Raw genomic sequence first — 18,498 nt, 5'->3', positions numbered from 1 at the left:
TTAAGATCAAATTTTACATGAACGAGAATCAAACCCATAACTTTTTACTTCTTGAGAAGATATAATATTAGTAACTACACTGCTATTATTTTGATATGCCATAAAATAGTGGTTATGCAAATGACCAAGGAAAATATAACAAACTAGCGTAAGAAGCAACAAGTAAAAATGTTGGCACCGTGAGTTTAAAATTCGGACTACAATTTTCTCCCTCCTTCTTTCCATTCCCTTGCATCCTCTTCTTTCACATTCTCTATTTTATCTTTCTCTTTCTATAAAAAATTAATATAAGATGTTGACTTAGTTTAATCGTGACCATTCAAATAGAAAGGGAATGAAGGAAAGGGAAAAAGAAAGAAGAGAACCCTACTCTTTAAAATTCAACACAAAATTGTTTTCTTATTGAATTCCATTCCACTTTCAACTTTCAAACAATTTCTAGAATGTTGTCCTTTTACTTTTCAATCGAATTCTTTATTATAAAGAACTAGGGCGGCCTCCATACAAACTGGAGTCCTACACGAAGTGAAGGAATGCCTAATTAAAAGCCTAAGAAATGTCAAGACAAAGGAACCAGGGGACAATTCCAACGAACGAGTGACCACAAAGATGTAAATTTAATATGTAAAAATTACATTATTTTTCATTTAAATTTCAGTTATATTTGAGAGATGCAAAATTTACATAGTCTAATAACTTTACATCCCCTTAAAGTTACCGATTAAAAAGTATTCCGGCCAACAAATTCCTATAATTGTCTCCAATAGAGTAGGAGACCTTAGTCGAGTTCTTTACAATTGTCAAACTCGATTAAGATCTCTCACTCCTTACGAATCATGGTGCATGGAGAGCTTGAACATTTTGAGATGCTCCTTCTTACTTAAATAGTTTGCTCCACCCCTCGAAATGGTTAAACTTGGTCGGTCAAACAATGCGCTTGTACTTTCTCATCTCAAAGTTCAATACATACTCTTTCTTCCAAAATCACTTCGTAATACAATTTTATTTACCGACGGAATTTAGTCGGTTAGGAATGTTGCAAGTTTGCAATGGCACAATCAACCGCCATGAAATATTTGCCCATTCAAAGTTGGACTTGGGAAATCGGATTCCTCTAATTATTTTTTTAATATTTTCCTAATCTAAAGTTAGAATTTTATGAGGAGACGTTGAGTCGTTATAAGTGTATAAAACTTGACTTTGTTCTTTGCTACAATGCGTGACTTCGTGGCAATTGCAACGATGACAACTATCTGTTGGCGTGAGAAAGGATTATTATATGTTTTGAGTGTTTTTAATTAAAAACTAGTTGGACTAAGTACTTAAAATTTTTAAATTTCCTAATTTTTTTAGTGTCAATACAAATTAGTCTCAATCTTTTTAAACATTCCAAATAAAATGTACATGTGGCATCATGGCAGTCATACCAATTCAACAAACTCCATGACCTTTTCGAAGTTAGCGGCTTAAATTGTAGAGTAGTTGGTGGTTGGCGTTGGTTTGCAAGTGATGGCCTAATAGGGGTGGTGGTGACGGTTAGTTGGTGGAGGCCATACTTTCATTACCATCTATTGATTTGGGTGACAAAGTAAGTTCTACTTAATTTAACATAAATTTAATGGGCATTGAACAGATGTGATATTTTCAATAGGTTGGGTGCTTGTTTGAAATATTTTTAAAAAAATTGAAACCAATTTGAAATGCCACTAAAAGATTGGGGGTTTTAAGTGCTTAATTGTGGAGCCACTTTCATTATTTCTCCAAGAAATAACAATCCAAGTTAGATGTTAATCAAAATATTTTTGCTCATTACTGTTTGAAAAATCATCCAACCCACGTTAAATACAGTGATGAACAAAAATGTTTAGGAGATTTGCGGGTATTCAAAAATGCAGTCAATATTAGTGTGTAGGAGATTTGCGGTATTCAAAAATGCAGTCAATATTAGTGTGTAGGAGAAAAACCAACTCACTAGGAATTTGATTCTAGCTTTGCCATCAAAACAAAAGAACAAAAAAGGGATTGATTCTGGTGTGGAAGTCAGACTTGTGGTCATGGGAAGGCTGAAATGCCTCTGTGAGTCTTCTCGGTTCCCGAAAGGAGTAGATAATCGTAACTTGCCACAAGTTGTCCTCCTTTAAAAAATAATAATAATACCATGTTTTATCATGTCTTATATATATATGAACATGCCAAAAATAGAAGGTTTATTTTTAGCTATGTTCCCTGCAACTCTATTTTGATCTTACTTTAACTCAAAAGTCATTACTTTACTCTTTAAAACTCATAATTCGTTCCATTTTCACTTGTGAAATCTCTTTTCTCCTTGAAACTTATAGGATGCCTTCTAAAACATACGTGGAACCCAACACCTAATAAAACTATGCCACATGTGCAATAAATTTGATTATAAATCTCCACTATGCGTTAACATTCAACAATCAGAGAATATTAAATTTAAAAGAAATTGTAGAGATGATAAAAATAAAAAAGAAATTGATTAGCCTGGTGCACCTAAATCAAACCCACGTAAGAAATTAAGAAATCTAAGGCAATGTGAAACGAATTTTGAGTTTTATGGAAACGACTTTCCAGTTTTAGAGAGCAAAATGATATCAAAATCAAATTTCAAGAGACAAAATGAAGCAAACTATAAGTTCTAAGAAGTAAAGTAACAATTTTTAAGTTACAAAAAGTAAAGAGAGACTAAAATCAAATTCTAGGGAACGTAACTAAAAGTAAGTCAAAATAGAATAGTAATTCTAACTCAATAGTTTATAAACACCATCTTCATACACCATATACAGATAAATTTTTGCGCTCTTTTTTATCACTAGGGACAACATCACGCGAATTTCTTACAATTGCAAGTCTAAGGACTTACAAATTTTAGTTGGTAATGATCAAAATTATCCTTTTCAATTTTTTTTTTTCATTGGAGACAGCATGTGGGCTAAACCTTATAATGGACTAACAATAATATGGTTCAACTTCGACTTTAACGAGAATTGAACCTAGGACCTCTCACTTACAAGTGAAGAGGAATACCACAAGACAGTAATATTAAGTGGCACTTTTGAATTTTTTTTTCTTGTATTTATTTTTTTAATAACCTTTTTAGAAAAACTAATGAAAAACGTTTGAAAACTTGGAGTTTTAACGATAAAGACAAAATAAAAGGTAAAGTGAATAGTACCATGATTGAACTTTTAGTGTAAAAATATAATTTTTCGTTAAAATAAATAATACCGAAAACTTTTCGTTAAAGTTCATTTTCTTTTTCCTATGCCTTTGTTCGATATATAGTTGGTCTTCACACTTTAGTGTCTCGACCTCTAATTTTTATTCACACTTTTGAGCAACAAACATCTAAACTAACTATTCAATTCTTAATCAACTGATTAACCACAGCCACTCACAAAGTTAATTTATCTTTAATATCAAATGCATTGATTCCAAATGTAGGCTTCATGGTTCTGACTCCTGACCAGATATAGGGATCCCTCCTGAATTATAATCATGAAATTAACTAAAATTAAATTAACTATAATCACTCACTGCCGTTAATATTATGTTTTAATAATATTCTTTTGCGTTTATAAATAGGATGTTTTAAATTTGAATTTCATTAATAATAAGTTCGATATGAATGTATTATAACTTATTCTTTATTTAACTTAAAACCAAATTTCTAATTCTTTTAATATAAAAATACATTGTTGTATTCAAAATTTCCAAACCACTCCATTCAATTTCCTTTCACTATTGGTTCTTTTCCTGAAAATATAATATCCATCAACTGAAATTCCCATGGAATATTGAAATATGTGGATCCTGTTTCATGGTGTCATCTAGGCCGTTGTTTATATGATATTGACATCTGAGAATCCCAGACAACTTGGAGACTTCTGCAGCACACATTTTCAGAATTTGATTGATATGTACTTCCTTTCTGGCATGTAAAAAGAAATTATTCGTTGCAAATAAATTATAGTTTGATATATCTAATTTTTTGACTTTTCGTCCTTGTGAGTTTGTTGATATATGCCGAGCCACGTTTTCAATGACTGTTGAGGTCTACCGAGCAATGATGTCGATGCTTGTCTAACACCACCGCTGAAATCTGCCAAGCAAGCATTTCATCAAACTAGTGGGCACTACTGTGTCTTGTACCAACCCGCCGTAGTATCCTCGCAAAACCTTCTTACTTGTTTTTTTGTCTGAGTCTCGAAATCCAGGTAATCTCTTAATGAATTCGCCCTTACAATGTAGAGACGAGAGAAATGACTCTTTCACATGTAACAAGTCTAAGACTATTTTCAACTTTTGGGATGAAATCTAAAATCTTTAACCCAAAAACAGTTTTTTCCTCCAATCCTTCTGGGTTATATTTAGCCCGAGATTATTAAATACTGAATTTAAGATAATTTTTTCTCAAAGTAATTTAAAAAAATAAATAAATTATGTAGATTATCTTAATTTAATTTTGCGAACATTTTAATTTGAAAAATCACTAAACTAACACCTTGAAACTCATGGAATACTACAAAAGAATATGAAACACATAAAAGAATTTTTTTAGTTACTTTAGCCATTGGATTTAAATTTGAACCGTTAGATTTTTTTTTTTTTTTACCATTGGATTTGGATCATATTAGATCTTAGCCGTTAAATTCTATAAATTTATAAATATAAAACTAAAGAAAATACACATATATGGTGAGCCAGTCTCACTAACCCAGGAGAATTCTGGCCAAAATTTGTCCCAGAAATGAGTTTTGGGTTAAAACTCATATTTGCCCCAAAGGTTGGAGCAAGTTTGGGTAAGTTTAAAAGCTAAAATTACTCCAAGGGGTCTAAGACCAACTCCAACCCTTGGAGTAAAACTCAAATTTTAGGTTCTAAACCTACTCCAACTTGCTCCAACCCTTGGGCCAAATATGACTTTTAACCCAAAATTCATTTTTGGTGCAAATTTAGCCAAAAATTCCTCCGGGTTAGTGGGATGACCCACCATATATATGTATTTTTTTTAGTTTTATATTTATAAATTCATTGAATTCAACGACTAAGATCTAATATAATCAAATCTAACAGTAAAAAAAAGATCTAATGGTTCAAATTTAAATCCAACGGCTAAAATAATAAAAAAAAATCTTTCATGTGTTTCATATTCTTTCATAGTGTTCTACGAGTTTTATGGCGTTGGTTTAGTGATTTTTTCGATATTTATTGGAATTTAAATATTTTTAGATTAAAATGTTCATAAAATTAAATTTGGATAATCTACATAATTTAATCTAGAAGGGTTGAAGCCACTTTTGGGTTAAAACTTGAATTTTTTTAATTAAAAATTTTAGATTTTAAGTCAAAGGTTGGAGATAGTCTAAAAGTGATTTGATTTGCTACAATAACACGCACCTACCTATGACTCTTAAAGAGTTGTGCAATAATGTGAGCACCAAACCGACTTCTAAATTTATTCAAAACCGTAACCCATGGTCGGAGCCAAAAACCCCATGTTCTCACGAAGTCCTAAAATTGGGACAAATCCATACGAATGTGGAACAGAAAGTCATGAATCACATGCAATAGGAATTTAGCAACATAGACAACATAGGATTTGGTCAAAGTCAAAGACTTCCTTGTTAGGGTCCCACACGCAAAGGGCCCTTCACCGTCCTCCTCTGCCACCCAAATCCCTCCTCCTCCCTCCAATCCCTTGTATAATATGGAAATCAAGATGCCAAAGAACACCAAAAAGCCAATCCTTTTGTGCTCCATTCTTTTTGTGCTCCATTCTTTTTGCTTTGGAGAATAATCTATATGGTTGAAAGAATCATCCTATATAGTTGGGAAGGAGCTTCATATATTCAGCAAAACTTAGTTTTTGAAGCATAAAAAGTTATGAAACACATTAGTTCCTCCTCATCAGTTCTACTAGTTTTGATGATGTTTCTAGTGTTTTCTCAGTCCAGTGTTGTTCTAGTTGAATGTAGAGGTCTTCTTGGTTCAGATGGGCGTAGAGGAGCCGACGTTGGACCGACAACGAGACCTTTGTTTTCAAGCTTTGTTGGGAAGATGAGGGACAAGGTTTTCATCAGTTATCAGAAAATGCATACGTTGGCTTCTGGACCTAGCAGAAGGGGCTCTGGCCATTAGATATAGTCATATGACTTGTATAATCTTCCCTTAGATTCATACTTTCAATGTTTTTCATGGCTTCCTTCATCTATTTTTGGCTGTGTGGTACATGTTATTCTTATGTATTTCTCAGAGCAACTGTAAAGAATATATAGTTTTGAACTAGATATGCATCAGCCTATGCATATATGATTGTAGCCTAAACCTATGTATATTTTCCATTGATAGTGTACTTGAAGAGATGAAAAGCAGTTCTTAGACGCTAACGTAACTCAAGTGACTTCTAACTCAAGTAATTAAGAGCATTTACTGTGTTAGCAAAAGCACGTAAAATCTCACATCTGGAATTTGAAGTTTCTACAGTATGTAATATCTTGGACCTGATATCGACTCCTTTTTTCAGTTAGTTGTGATCACCTATGATCTCTACAAGTCGTTTATGTTTTGAGCCCAATTTGGTCGCATGTACAAAACGTCTTTAACAAATTTTGTTTAAATTTAGACAGAGCCATACCCGATGCATTTGTGTGGAGGTAATGAAGCCCTCTTGGCGCATCTATGAAAATTTGAAGTCTCTGAATCCATGAAACCCCGCTTGCAATTCGGTGTCAAAATTGTTTATTACAGGCTGAAGTTCGGCGAATGATATCTTCAACCCAAGGTTTAGATCAGAGATAGAGGAAACATGCTATGGGAACTCCCTCCACTTGCAGGCTTTGGTGGCCATCCCGAAGTTTCAACAGTCTTTGCCTTGCAAGAATGAACCAACCACAACATCAATATTTGTGTTCTTGCTCTCCTTCATACTTGATACGGAAGCTATCCCCTCCATTGTTTCCAAACATTTCCGGTCCATTCAAAAACGTAGTTCTATTTAGACTCTGTCCTAGAGCCTACACCAATTTTGATGAGTTCAGACGCATCCGCCTTCACCTCGAAATCATAGTAGAAAGGAGTTGCATACTTGATGAAGTTTCCGTTGAATACAAGTTAAATACTACATTACCAGGTTGACCGATAGTGGCACAGAAATGAAGTGGGACAAGGTGTCTTGCATTCCTACTGACATTAAAAGGCAAATGAGTGGCCTGATCATTATAACAAGGTTAACTTATATACCTCACAAACAGCACAGATTTATCTGGCATCCCCAATCTTCAATTGTGTGAATACTTGGTTTAGTGTCACGTTCAATTCGTCCACTCCGGAAAAGATCATATCATCTCGGTTAACTGTGGAGCTATGCAAAGGAAAACGCTGAACATTTGGCAACACGAATTCTGACGAAGCATTGATCGTGCTATCCTCGTAGGGCTCTCTAGGCTTTGCCATTTGTTGGAGCTGTAATGCGTACTCCAAGTCCCACATCGCATCACCCGTTGTGGGCCTATCATAAGCATCTTCTTGCAAGAATTTCTCTGTTATCTCGCTTAACTTTCTTAGCGAGCTAGGATCAATTTGATCCTGGTGTGAAGAACCAACAATCTTCTCATGAAACCCTTTCTTCTTGCAATTCATTCCCCGTTCAGCTAAATTTATTTGCTCTCTTGGGAGATTCCTATCAAGAGCAGGTCTTGCACATAAAATCTCAAGGAGAACTGCGCGAATGAGTAAACATCGGATTTTACTGTCAACTGTTGGGTCATTATGTACCCTGGATTGAGGTAACCAAAAGTGCCTTTGACATATGTTCTGACATGGGTTTCATCAAGTAGACCAGATCTTGAAAGACCAAAATAAGCAACTTTGGCGACACAGTTTTCATACAACAAGATGTTGGTGGACTCAACATCACGGTGAATGATACCCCCAGCTGCACCTTTATGGAGGTAATGAAGAACCCTTGCTGCACCAATGCAAATTTCAAGTCTTTGCTTCCATGACAAGCGAGGCAAATTTTGATTCATATAAATGTTCTTTCAATGTCCCTTTCTCATGAACTCGTAGACCAATATCATCTCAGACCTTTCATCACAGTACCCAATTAAGGAGAGAAGATGGCGATGAAGAATCGTAGACAAACCATGATCTCTATTTCAAACTCTGAAAGCCCTTGACCTGAACTATGTTCGTCTTGCTCGCTTGACAGCTACATTTCTACCATCAGATAGAGTTCCTCTACAGACGTTTCCAAAGCCATTCTCACCTGTCAGCAATTTTGTGTCAAAGTTGTTCGTTGCTCGTTGAAGTGCATCAAAAGACATGTTCTACCCAAGATTTAGATAAGTCACAGGGGAGCCAGTAATCCTTCCCTTACTCAACCTGTTATGGTACTAGCTCCTCCAAATGTAGGGGTTGGTGATCATTCCGAAGTTTCAACACGCTTTGCCTTTCTGTATTTCAAACCAAACTAGATTCCGATAACCAAAATGCAGATAAGAGGCAGGCCTCCAAGAACCAAACCAACCAGAACAACAACATTTTTGTTCTTCGACTCTATCATATTTGGAACTGGTGCTGATTCCTCCATTATTTCCAAGATTTCCAGTCCATTTAGAAAGGAATTTTTAGTTTTAGTTTATGCGTTAGGCCCTATGCTGATGCTAATGAGTTCGGACTCATTAGACTCTACCACGAAATCATAGTAGTAATTAAGGCAACAGGTTATAAAATCAGGTTATGTTGAATATAGTGGATGGGCCGCTACTATTATTGTCCATTACTTTGGCAGTCTGGTAAACTGAACCTGGGGAGATAAAATCATTAGCAGCAGCAACAAAACCATCAGATTCTAAGTCGTCGTAGTTAGGCATCAGTGAGGGTTCGGCATCCTCTGCATAGTTTGAATTCGACAGATAAAGATCATAAGGATCCCAGTTTCGTGATAGTTTGTCATCAAGTAGTCCGAGTTCTTGACCTCCGACATTCACCCTGTAAATCGTGTGTAGAATTAAAGTGGAACTAGTTGTGTAATTTGATAGGTATTTTTACCACCTGCAAAAATAGGGATAAAAACACACAAAATACTTGCAAGAGAACAAAGTAGTTGTAGTATAAACGGCTCAAGCAAGGTCGTTTCCGCAAAGATTGAATGAATAATTTATGTAAACTAATTCTTAGCTAATTATTTGAAAACAAAGATTGGAAAATGTTGATTTTGAATTTAAAAGTAATAAAAACGAATTTAATTAAAATGATTAAAGAAATTAGCAAAATAAAGAAAACAAAAGAAAATAGTTTTGAAAACCAAATTGTAAAAACCTAGGATTCCACTGTCCCCTTAACAATCCTATGTAGATTTATCAATTACTTATGAATTACTCATGCAACTTTGAAGGCTAGGTTTTCCTAATGCATATTCTACTCATGGTATTCAAGTTAGAATGTATATCAAACATGCAATTTGTCCGTGGTATTCAGATCAAATATAAACATGCATGACTCATTACACTTTGTGAAAACTCTTTGAAAAGCCATGCAACCCCTAAGACGTGATATTCATCCTAGGTGAAATTACAACTATCAACCACAAGAAGCAATACTCAATCCTCCGGTGGTATTCCGACTGAATTGCATCCGATTACTTATCTAAACATCATAATGGTAGCTAAACATTAAGATATAGATATAGTTTAAAGTACAGTGATTAATAATTCAAAGAATGCATGCATAATATCATAAGCAATTAAATAAAAACTGCATATTCATGCTAAGGCTCAAGGTATTGCCCTAACAAACGAAAATTAGCTACTAACAACAATAAAATAAAAGGAATTTATTGAAATAGAAAAATGATAGAAAACACCTTCAAAATACAAAGTGCCAAAGCCTAGCTAAATTCTCCACATACGTTCCCCCTCTTCTAATGGCTAACAAGCCTTATTTATACTACTAGAAAATAAAACCCTACCTTGAAAAGGTTTTAGAATAAAACTAGGAAGCATAATTAAATGATAAAACAGAATATAAAAGGTTTCCTATTTGAACTAGAATTCGGAATTCTTAAAAAATTACACTTTTGACCGACCAAATCAACTCCCATTTGGTCTCAAAAGGTTTTTTTTGAAAGCTGAAGATGTCTCTTACAAATCCTCATAATGAATCTTCCTCAAAATCAGTGTTCTAAAAAACGGTTAAGGTTACCGCCTAGGTGGCGCCTGGGCACTAGGCGGCGGTGCTCCACCTTGATTAACTCAAAACCGTTTCTTAAATTGGCAAGGTTTGTGCGGACACTGGGCTGTATGGCGGCTAGAAGAGAGAGAGAGAGAGAGAGAGAGAGAGAGAGAGAGTGTGTGTGTGTGTGCGTGTGTGTGTGTGTGTGTGTGCGTGTGCGTGCGTGCGTGCGCGCGCGCCTTGGAAGCAGGAAGGAGCTCAGAGAACAAGCAAGAGAGGCTGCTGTGGAAATTTATAGAGCAACGGAAGAAGAGGAAATGGAAAAACAGAGTAATCGCAGAACAAGAAGAAGAGGAAAAGCAAAAAAAATTCAAAACATTAATGACTTTCCTCTTTCCAAGGAAGAAGAGGAAAAGAAAACCCCCCAAAAAAATAATGGATTAGATTTCCAAGGCATAAAAAGGGCTCCATCTTTTGGAATCCTAAGGCAACAAGGTTGATGTGAGAAAGTGGAGTGGAGGGGAGGTGTTCCGCCGTGATTAACTCAAAATCGTTTCTTAAATTGGCAAGGTTTGTACAGACACTGGGCTGTGTGGCAGCTAGAAGAGAGAGAGAGAGAGAGAGAGAGTGCCTTGGAAGCAAGAAGGAGCTGGGAGAATAAGCGAGAGAGGCAGCTGTGGAAATTTACAGAGCAACGGAAGAAGAGGAAATGGAAAAACAGAGTAATCGCAGAACAAGAAGAAGAGGAAAAGCAAAAAAAATTCAAAACATTAATGACTTTCCTTTTTCCAAGGAAGAAGAGGAAAAGAAAACCCCAAAAAAAATAATGGATTAGCTTTCCAAGGCATAAAAAGGGCTCCAGCTTTTGGAATCCTAAGACAGTGAGGTTGACGTGAGACAGTGGAGTGGAGGGGAGGTGTCAAAGACTCAAACCTCACATGTGGATTTTTATGAACAAGCTTTTGATTTTTAAATGTTTATGAACCATCCAACCCACTAGGTGGGGTTTTTAAATATTTATTGTTTAAAAACTAAATACTAAGTATTTAAAATGTCTTGAATTATATTTTTTCTCTTTGAATTTAATTAATTTAACTTACCAATCATTCAAAATGTCTTAAGTTATATGGTATATTTGCTTAATGTGTATTTAAATTTTGAACTTGTTGGATACTTTTTTTAAATGTTATCATTATTTTATTATCTTATCCATAAATTTCATATAAGTATAATTTTTTATGTGTCAATATGCACTTATTTACAAGATATACAAGAAATTTACTTAAATCCGTCTGGCCGCCTAGATCCAAAATATGCCATCTTGACCAATGCCTAGCGTTTTTTAGAATCTTGCTCAAAATATCCCATCTTGACCTCCAAAATACTCAAAACGTCTAAAAACGTCAATCTGGGAAAGCTGCGCGCTAGCCCTTAATTTCATTGCCATGGTCAAACGACTTGGTAGAAAAATCTAGAATTTTGATACAATCACCTTGAAAGACACACGAACATCCTTCAATTGGAGTCACTCCAAAATTCATATGTTTGAATATTTTTTGCTCTAGATGAAGTTGAATGTCCTACATTGAAAATATATAACAAAGTATCAAAATTCTACTAAAATAACCAATAAATTAATACTAAGATTAGGGTAAAATATATGGTATAATATGGACTCATCATAATTCTCAAGGCTGAAGTTTGCAGGGGCAAGGAAGACTTCGATGGCATTTGCAAATGCAAAAGACGATCCATGAGGCGTAAAGTATATTCTAAATGAGCCAGGATCAATGCCAAGAAAAACTCCTTTATCATAGAATTGCTGCTACTATTCTTAGCAATGAAATTGTTCAACAGCATGAATGCAGAATTCAAATATCAGGAGAAGCCGAAACATAATAAAAAGCAAAGGATAGATTACTTGAGGAAGAGGCGAAAGCCAAGAAATGCAGGCGTACAAAATAAGTACCGTTTTCAGTGATGTTGAGCTCCTAGTAGGATTGTTACCTGAAAATTGTTGTTGTATGGTAAAGATTCAAATCATTCGATAATGTAGCTGGCAACTGGTTGCCGCCATTGACAAAGCTGCTGGCCTTTGAGTAGAAGAAATCATCTGCAGTGAACACTTGGTTATTGAGGTTGCATTAGCATTTGACACACTATTGATTAAGTACTTATCTAGGAGCTCATAAGCTCAAGGGAAAAGTGGAGGAGAAAAATAAGCACAGAAAATAGAGGGATACGGGTTTTACCGGCACGAAGATTTTCCATGAAAATTTGATGGAGTTTTAGCCTATGGAGTTCCTATCTGAGTGACCGTGGAAATTATGGAAGTATGAAGACTAAGAACAGAAAAAGTGGTGGTGGACTACATTTCCTACAATATTATGACCCTACCTGAATAAATAATAAATTAGAAGCGAACACAAAAATGAAAACTAAAAACTAAAAATGAAATGGTTATCCAACGAGGTTGTGAAAATGCTCGTAAATGAAGATATACTAATGTCAAACCAACGTAGCACCCAACTTAATCCGGTTTATAACTTCATCATCTGAAATTAGCACAAAAAGAATTGAATGGGAAAATACTTACCTGAAAAATGGATTTCAATGGCCATCAGCTGTTCTGGGCGCATCATCCTCCTTGAGAGGGAAGCTACTAGAAGAAGAAGAGGCAAATGCTGAAATTGGGTAATGCCAACTTCATAAGGTGACAAATAAAAGGAGAAAAAAGAACATAGCAGGTATGAAAGCTAAATCTTTAAATGGGCTTAGGGCTGGTTTGGTATTGCTGTGTTTTGAAAAAAAGTTGTTTCTGCTGTGCTGTGAGAATAAGCAGCTGTGAAATAAAGCAGCAGAGTGTTTGATAAACCTTTTTGTAAAAGTGCTTTTGAAAAAAAAACAGTATTATAGTGTTTAGTAAACTTTTATGTAAAACAGATGTGAAAAAAAGCCAGTTTTTCAAAGCTGGGTTTTGCAGCTTCTTGTTTTTGGCTTTTTTTCACCCAAAACTGTGAAAAAAAGCTGAAGCTGAATGTTTACCAAACACAAAAACAGCTCCCAGCTTTTTTTGATATCAGCTTTTTTCAGAATCACCTCAATACCAAACCATGCCTTAGTCACATTGGTTACGGCAAATGTTAATTTACAATCAAATTCAAATCACCTTCCACACATAGTTTAGATTAGTTTTCAAAATTCAGGATTAAGTTTAGTATTTCTACTTTTTTTTAAATACATAGGGTATTTATTTACACTAAGGGGCAGATAGTGAATTAAATTTAACAATTAACAACTCATAATTATTTGGTTTGAATTTGTGTTTGACAATAATCGAACTAAGACATTTAAAAACGATTATCACTTGCTCGTAGTATTAGACCATCTCCAAAGGAGATGTCAAATTTTAAACCTAAAATTTTGAAGGCTTACGTGGCATTTGGCATTTTTTTAAGCTTTTGATCTCCAACCGATATGTTAAATTTTAAACATAAAATAATAATTTATATGTATTTTTTTTTTCATTGGGAATGAAAAGAAACAAAAGGATAATGGTTTAAACTAATAAAAAACTAATAAAAAGCATTTAATAATTAATTAAAAAAATCTGAAGGTGCTGTTAAATTTGACAGTAAGAAAGAGAGATGTCAATCCATGTCATGCCATATCAGATTTGACTTCTTGATTAGAAAACATTAATGCTTTTTTTTTATTACTGTTACTGATAATTTGAAAATTTTAACCTTTTTTTTTTTGAGATGCACTTTAAGTGGCTGTAAACTTACTTTTGAAAGTATTAAAGCGAGCAACTTTAGGGCTGGTTTGGTATTGCTGTGCTTTGAAAAAAAAGTTGCTTATGCTGTGTTGTGAGAATAAGCAGCTGTGAAATAAAGCAGCAGAGTGTTTGGTAAATTTTTTTGTAAAAGTGCTTTTGAAAAAAAAAAAAAAAAGCAGTATTAGAGTGTTTGGTAAACTTTTATGTAAAACAGATGTGAAAAAAACGGTTTTTCAAAGCTGGGTTTTGCAGCTTCTTGTTTTTTGTTTTTTTTCATCCAAAACTGTGAAAAAAGCTGAAGCTGAGTATTTACCAAACACAAAAACAACTCCTAACTTTTTTTTATAGCAATTTTTTTCAGAATTACCTCAGTACCAGGTCTTAGCCGCACAATTAGGGCTGGGTTCGGTTCTAATCGGTTCGGTTTTTTCTCAAAACCGAAACCGAACCGAAATTTCGGTTCGGTTCAATTTTTTTTCGGTTTTTTTCGGTTCGGTTTTTTTTTCGGTTCGGTTTTTTTCGGTTCGGTTTCGGTTTTTTTCGGTTTTTTTTTTTTTTTTTCTCCCTCCAAAATTATTAAAAAAAAATGGAAATATGAAAGTTCACATTCAAAGCCACTTCTTCAAAGTCATCCACATGAAAAAACCTCAAAACATACTTGCGACATTAAGCCTCAGAACATACTTCTAGATGTGTCTTACACAGCAAGAATTTCCTACTTCGGGCAATCATTGTAAATCATTGTTACAATCCATCCTCGGGCAATCATTGTTACTCTCTATCTCTCCCAAGAAAATCTATTCAAAACATGAAACAAGTCCCAAATACAGAAAAAACCTCAGCTTCTGCAGCAACAACCAACTGGGGAGCCAAATTCCTCAAAAATCAAGAAACCATTTTTGATGCAGAAAATCTAAACTCTACCCAATACTAACAGCAAGTTAGCAACCTACACGCACTGAGAGCTCATCAAGGAACAAACCTCAATATCTCCGAAAATGCAATAATATCCCAGAAATTGCAAGATATCGAAAATCTGAGCTATACCCAATTGAAAGCAAGTTCTAATAGCCACAGAAATTGCAAGATATCGAAAATCTGTTTTGTCAGTTGTCACTAACCATTTCTGCACCTGCTCTGTATTTCATGATCAGAGGACGGTGCTCCGGCCGTTCATCCAGAATTCCAACAATGGCATAACGGAGGTGGGTCTTTCCACAAGTCTGCCTGCATCGACCCAACAGGAGAGGGAGGGAAGAGAGGCAGAAACAGATGAGGGTAAGTCAAACATTAGCAGCAGAAACAGATCTAAACAACAAAAGCAACAGAATTTCATCACAAACTAATCAATTCGAGTCGAATCGAAATTCAATTGAACAACAAGATTTCGAAAACCCCAACAAAACCCACTTCCCAAAACCCACCAAGATCCAACCTTTTCAACTCAAAAATCAAATCCCACATCCAAAACAGCCCCAATTAAGATCCCAAGTTTTCGAAACCCAAAAGCGATACTTACAAAGCAATCGTCGTCGATGGTGGTACTGCTGGACGATGATGAGGTGGTACTGGACGATGATGAGGTGGTACTGCTGGAAGAAGGGCCTCCACATCTCGAGGATTGATGAGGTTTCGGATGGTGGGGATGACGATGTCGAGCTCGTCTTTCAGCAGAGGGGTTGGGGCCACCTTGCTGTACTGCGCCATGGATGCAACTGCTTCTCACCGACGGAGAGCGAGAGAGAGGGAGGGAGAGAGAGATGGGTTGGAGTCTAGAGAGGAGAGGGAAGAGAGGCAGGGAAGGGGAATGAAAAATAAGGAGGAGGGTTAGCCTGTTAGGGTTACAATAAAAAGATTAAAAAATTTAAAAACATCTCACAAATCCTGGAGGCATGAGGGTTCGAACCCATGCCTCCATGCTTGTAAACTTTCACTGAAACCAACTTGGCAACAAGTTCTGTTTTGTTATGATTGTATGACTAAACTATTTATAAATATTCAAAAAAATTATATATATATATCAGTTCGGTTCGGTTCGGTTTCCGAGACTCAAAAACCGAAACCGAACCGGTCAGATTCGGTTCGGTTCGGTTTGACAATTTCGGTTCGGTTTTTTTTTCGGTTCGATTTTTTTCGGCTTCGGTCCGGTTCGGTTGTCGGTTTTTTTCGGTTTTCGGTTTTTTGAACCCACCCCTACGCACAATGATGAAAAGCCCTTTTCCAGGCCCAATCAGAGTCAGAACCTACACACCAATCATTCCTCCACAAAAACTGCTCACACTCTCAGCAAAGCGGTTTCATACTTTCCAGTAATTTGATTAGCCCACGGTTTCACCTTCATCCCAATTTCCTCGTCCCTTGTCATTTTTATGAATTTTTTTAATGTATTCTGAACATAAACTAATACAAGTGGCGCACCTTGAATTATGAAACACAAAAAAATTTATTGTCATTCTCCTTCAATTGCCATATATAAACGCATACAGAGCCCATCCAAAATCGAAACAAAAAGCAAACTACCTGCAACCCAAGTCGTTTAAGAGCGTTTACGTCTGCATCCGATGTCTTCTGTTCGAATCCCCGTTTCACAATATGGATCCACAGCAAACCCAAACCAAAACGGAAGAAAGATCAAACCTTTGATGGTGGTGGGGCAGATGAAGCCGGTAAAGCCGAGCCGGAGCGACGAGGTGTTGTCACCCGATGAACAGCTCAAGATCGCCGAGCAGGTAAGGGCCCAGTTCGATTCTGCCGCCCCAAAGCGACCCATCAAGCCGAGCCGGAGCGACCCCGATTCAAACCCGGTTCCCTACTTCGTCGTCGATCAACAACCCACCATTCCTGAGCTGGACAAATTTCGTTCTCTCGAGTCCCAATCCGATGCTGTTATATTCTCAGCGCAGGGAGATCCCACGGTGGAAGATGAGTTTGTGGATACAGAGTACTACAAGGAACTCAATTCCATCGACAAACAGCATCACACGGTAATATCTCTTTACTTTTTTGGGAAATTCTGAAATGATTCGTTATTTTCAAATCATCTATATCTGATCGGTATATATGTTGTAAATATTGGAATTTAATTTCTGATAATTTTATTCAATTTTTCTCTTACTTTTTGAGTTAATATATCCTTTGGTTTGATGGGTTCATGAATTTAATTTGGTTTGGTTTTGATTTGAATTGGATTAAATTGTTCAGACCGGAACTGGGTTCATAAGAGCGGTGAGAGAAGAGGGCAGTGAAGCTGATGGGCTCCATCTTCATCTACCTGAAAGTCATGCGAGAGTGGGATCGAAGATCAAAAGCAACCCTGCAACAAATGATTGGACTCCCAGGAACGATGACGATGACGCCATGGATTTAGATCCTTAATTACCTACTTAATTAATTATCCTTTGTTAATGTAATTTTGTAATTAATTACGGAGAAGATCACTATGTTACATGTAATGGTGATCATGTTCAAGAAGTGGATTGCCGTCCCATGTAATTTTCTCTGCAATGTTCGTAATGGATCTTTTATTTTTAATTCTAGCACCAAGTTTTGGATCTATTTTTCTCTTTTGGCTGAAGGACTTGTGCCTTGTTCTTATCCCTTCCACAGTTAAGTGGATATATTTAAAAATTACGGCGACAGCGACATGAAACCAAGAAAAAAGAATGGGACAGGAGAACCAACCTAACGAGATTTATTCAATTAAGATTTAAAAAATAGTTTAATAGGGTTATAAATTTGTGAAGTTTGATAATGTTTTGATGGACATTCATACACAAAAAATTCATTAAACATAGGAAACAACAGTATAAAGGGTATTCGAGAACACCTACCCATATAGGAAACAACACAATGGAATCCCGACAAATTTATCAAAATCATTCATTTTTAGTACTATGGTCTAATGATATTTCTCTTTACTTATAAGGGACAGGTCTTAGATTTGATTCTCGCCAACGTGAATTTGAACTAATTATTGCTAGCCCATTGTTTACCTCTTAGTATAGATAATATCATTTGTTCAAAAAAAAAAATCATCGAATAAGAAGTGAATGTGTTTGGATTACTATAAACCCTTTTAAATTCTGATTGACTATGGTTTTTTTTTTTTTAGATTTTATTAACTCTCTTAAAGTTTGATTGAACACACATATTTTTTGTTTCAAAATTTATTCTCCATATTTTGTTTCAAAATTGTCGTAGGGTGAAGTGGATACAGATAAGGCCATCTCCAACCGAATGAGGGCCAGAGGATTCCTTTTAGCCCTATAGCCCTCCAAGAAATTAATATTTTAATGAACAGTGACATGCCATATTTCTTATCATCTCCAACCGAGGGCCAAAGAGCTATAGGCCAAACATAGTCCTATGACAAAAAATCCATCTCCAACCGAGAGAGCCAAAGGGCCATACGTCAAACATAATTTCTTATTTTAATTGAATTAATATGGTTACTAAAATTAAACCACCTTATTAAATTTTCGGGATGGAATCTCAATAATTTTAAGTCTCAAATTTCGAGTGTC

At 35.6% G+C, this 18,498-nt stretch overlaps 1 non-coding gene and 1 pseudogene across 1 annotated transcript; one reads left to right on the top strand and one right to left on the bottom strand.

Annotated features, from left to right (window-relative positions):
- Positions 1 to 7,281: 7,281 nt before the first annotated feature.
- Positions 7,282 to 15,937, bottom strand: LOC103957767 (annotated as a pseudogene).
- Positions 15,938 to 16,639: 702 nt separating this feature from the next.
- LOC103957292 lies at positions 16,640 to 17,511 on the top strand. The gene is made up of 2 exons (XR_007254954.1): positions 16,640 to 16,959; positions 17,177 to 17,511. It is a non-coding gene; the product is annotated as an uncharacterized LOC103957292 (transcript).
- The last annotated feature ends 987 nt before the right edge of the window (positions 17,512 to 18,498 follow it).

This window comes from the organism of the source record quoted next, unplaced genomic scaffold, assembly GCF_019419815.1.
Source record: "Pyrus x bretschneideri cultivar Hongxiangsu unplaced genomic scaffold, Pyrus_bretschneideri_v1 Contig8, whole genome shotgun sequence".
Taxonomy (NCBI): Eukaryota; Viridiplantae; Streptophyta; class Magnoliopsida; order Rosales; family Rosaceae; genus Pyrus; species Pyrus x bretschneideri.
Note: the sequence above shows the minus strand (reverse complement) of the source record. Positions and strands in the feature narration are given on the sequence as shown.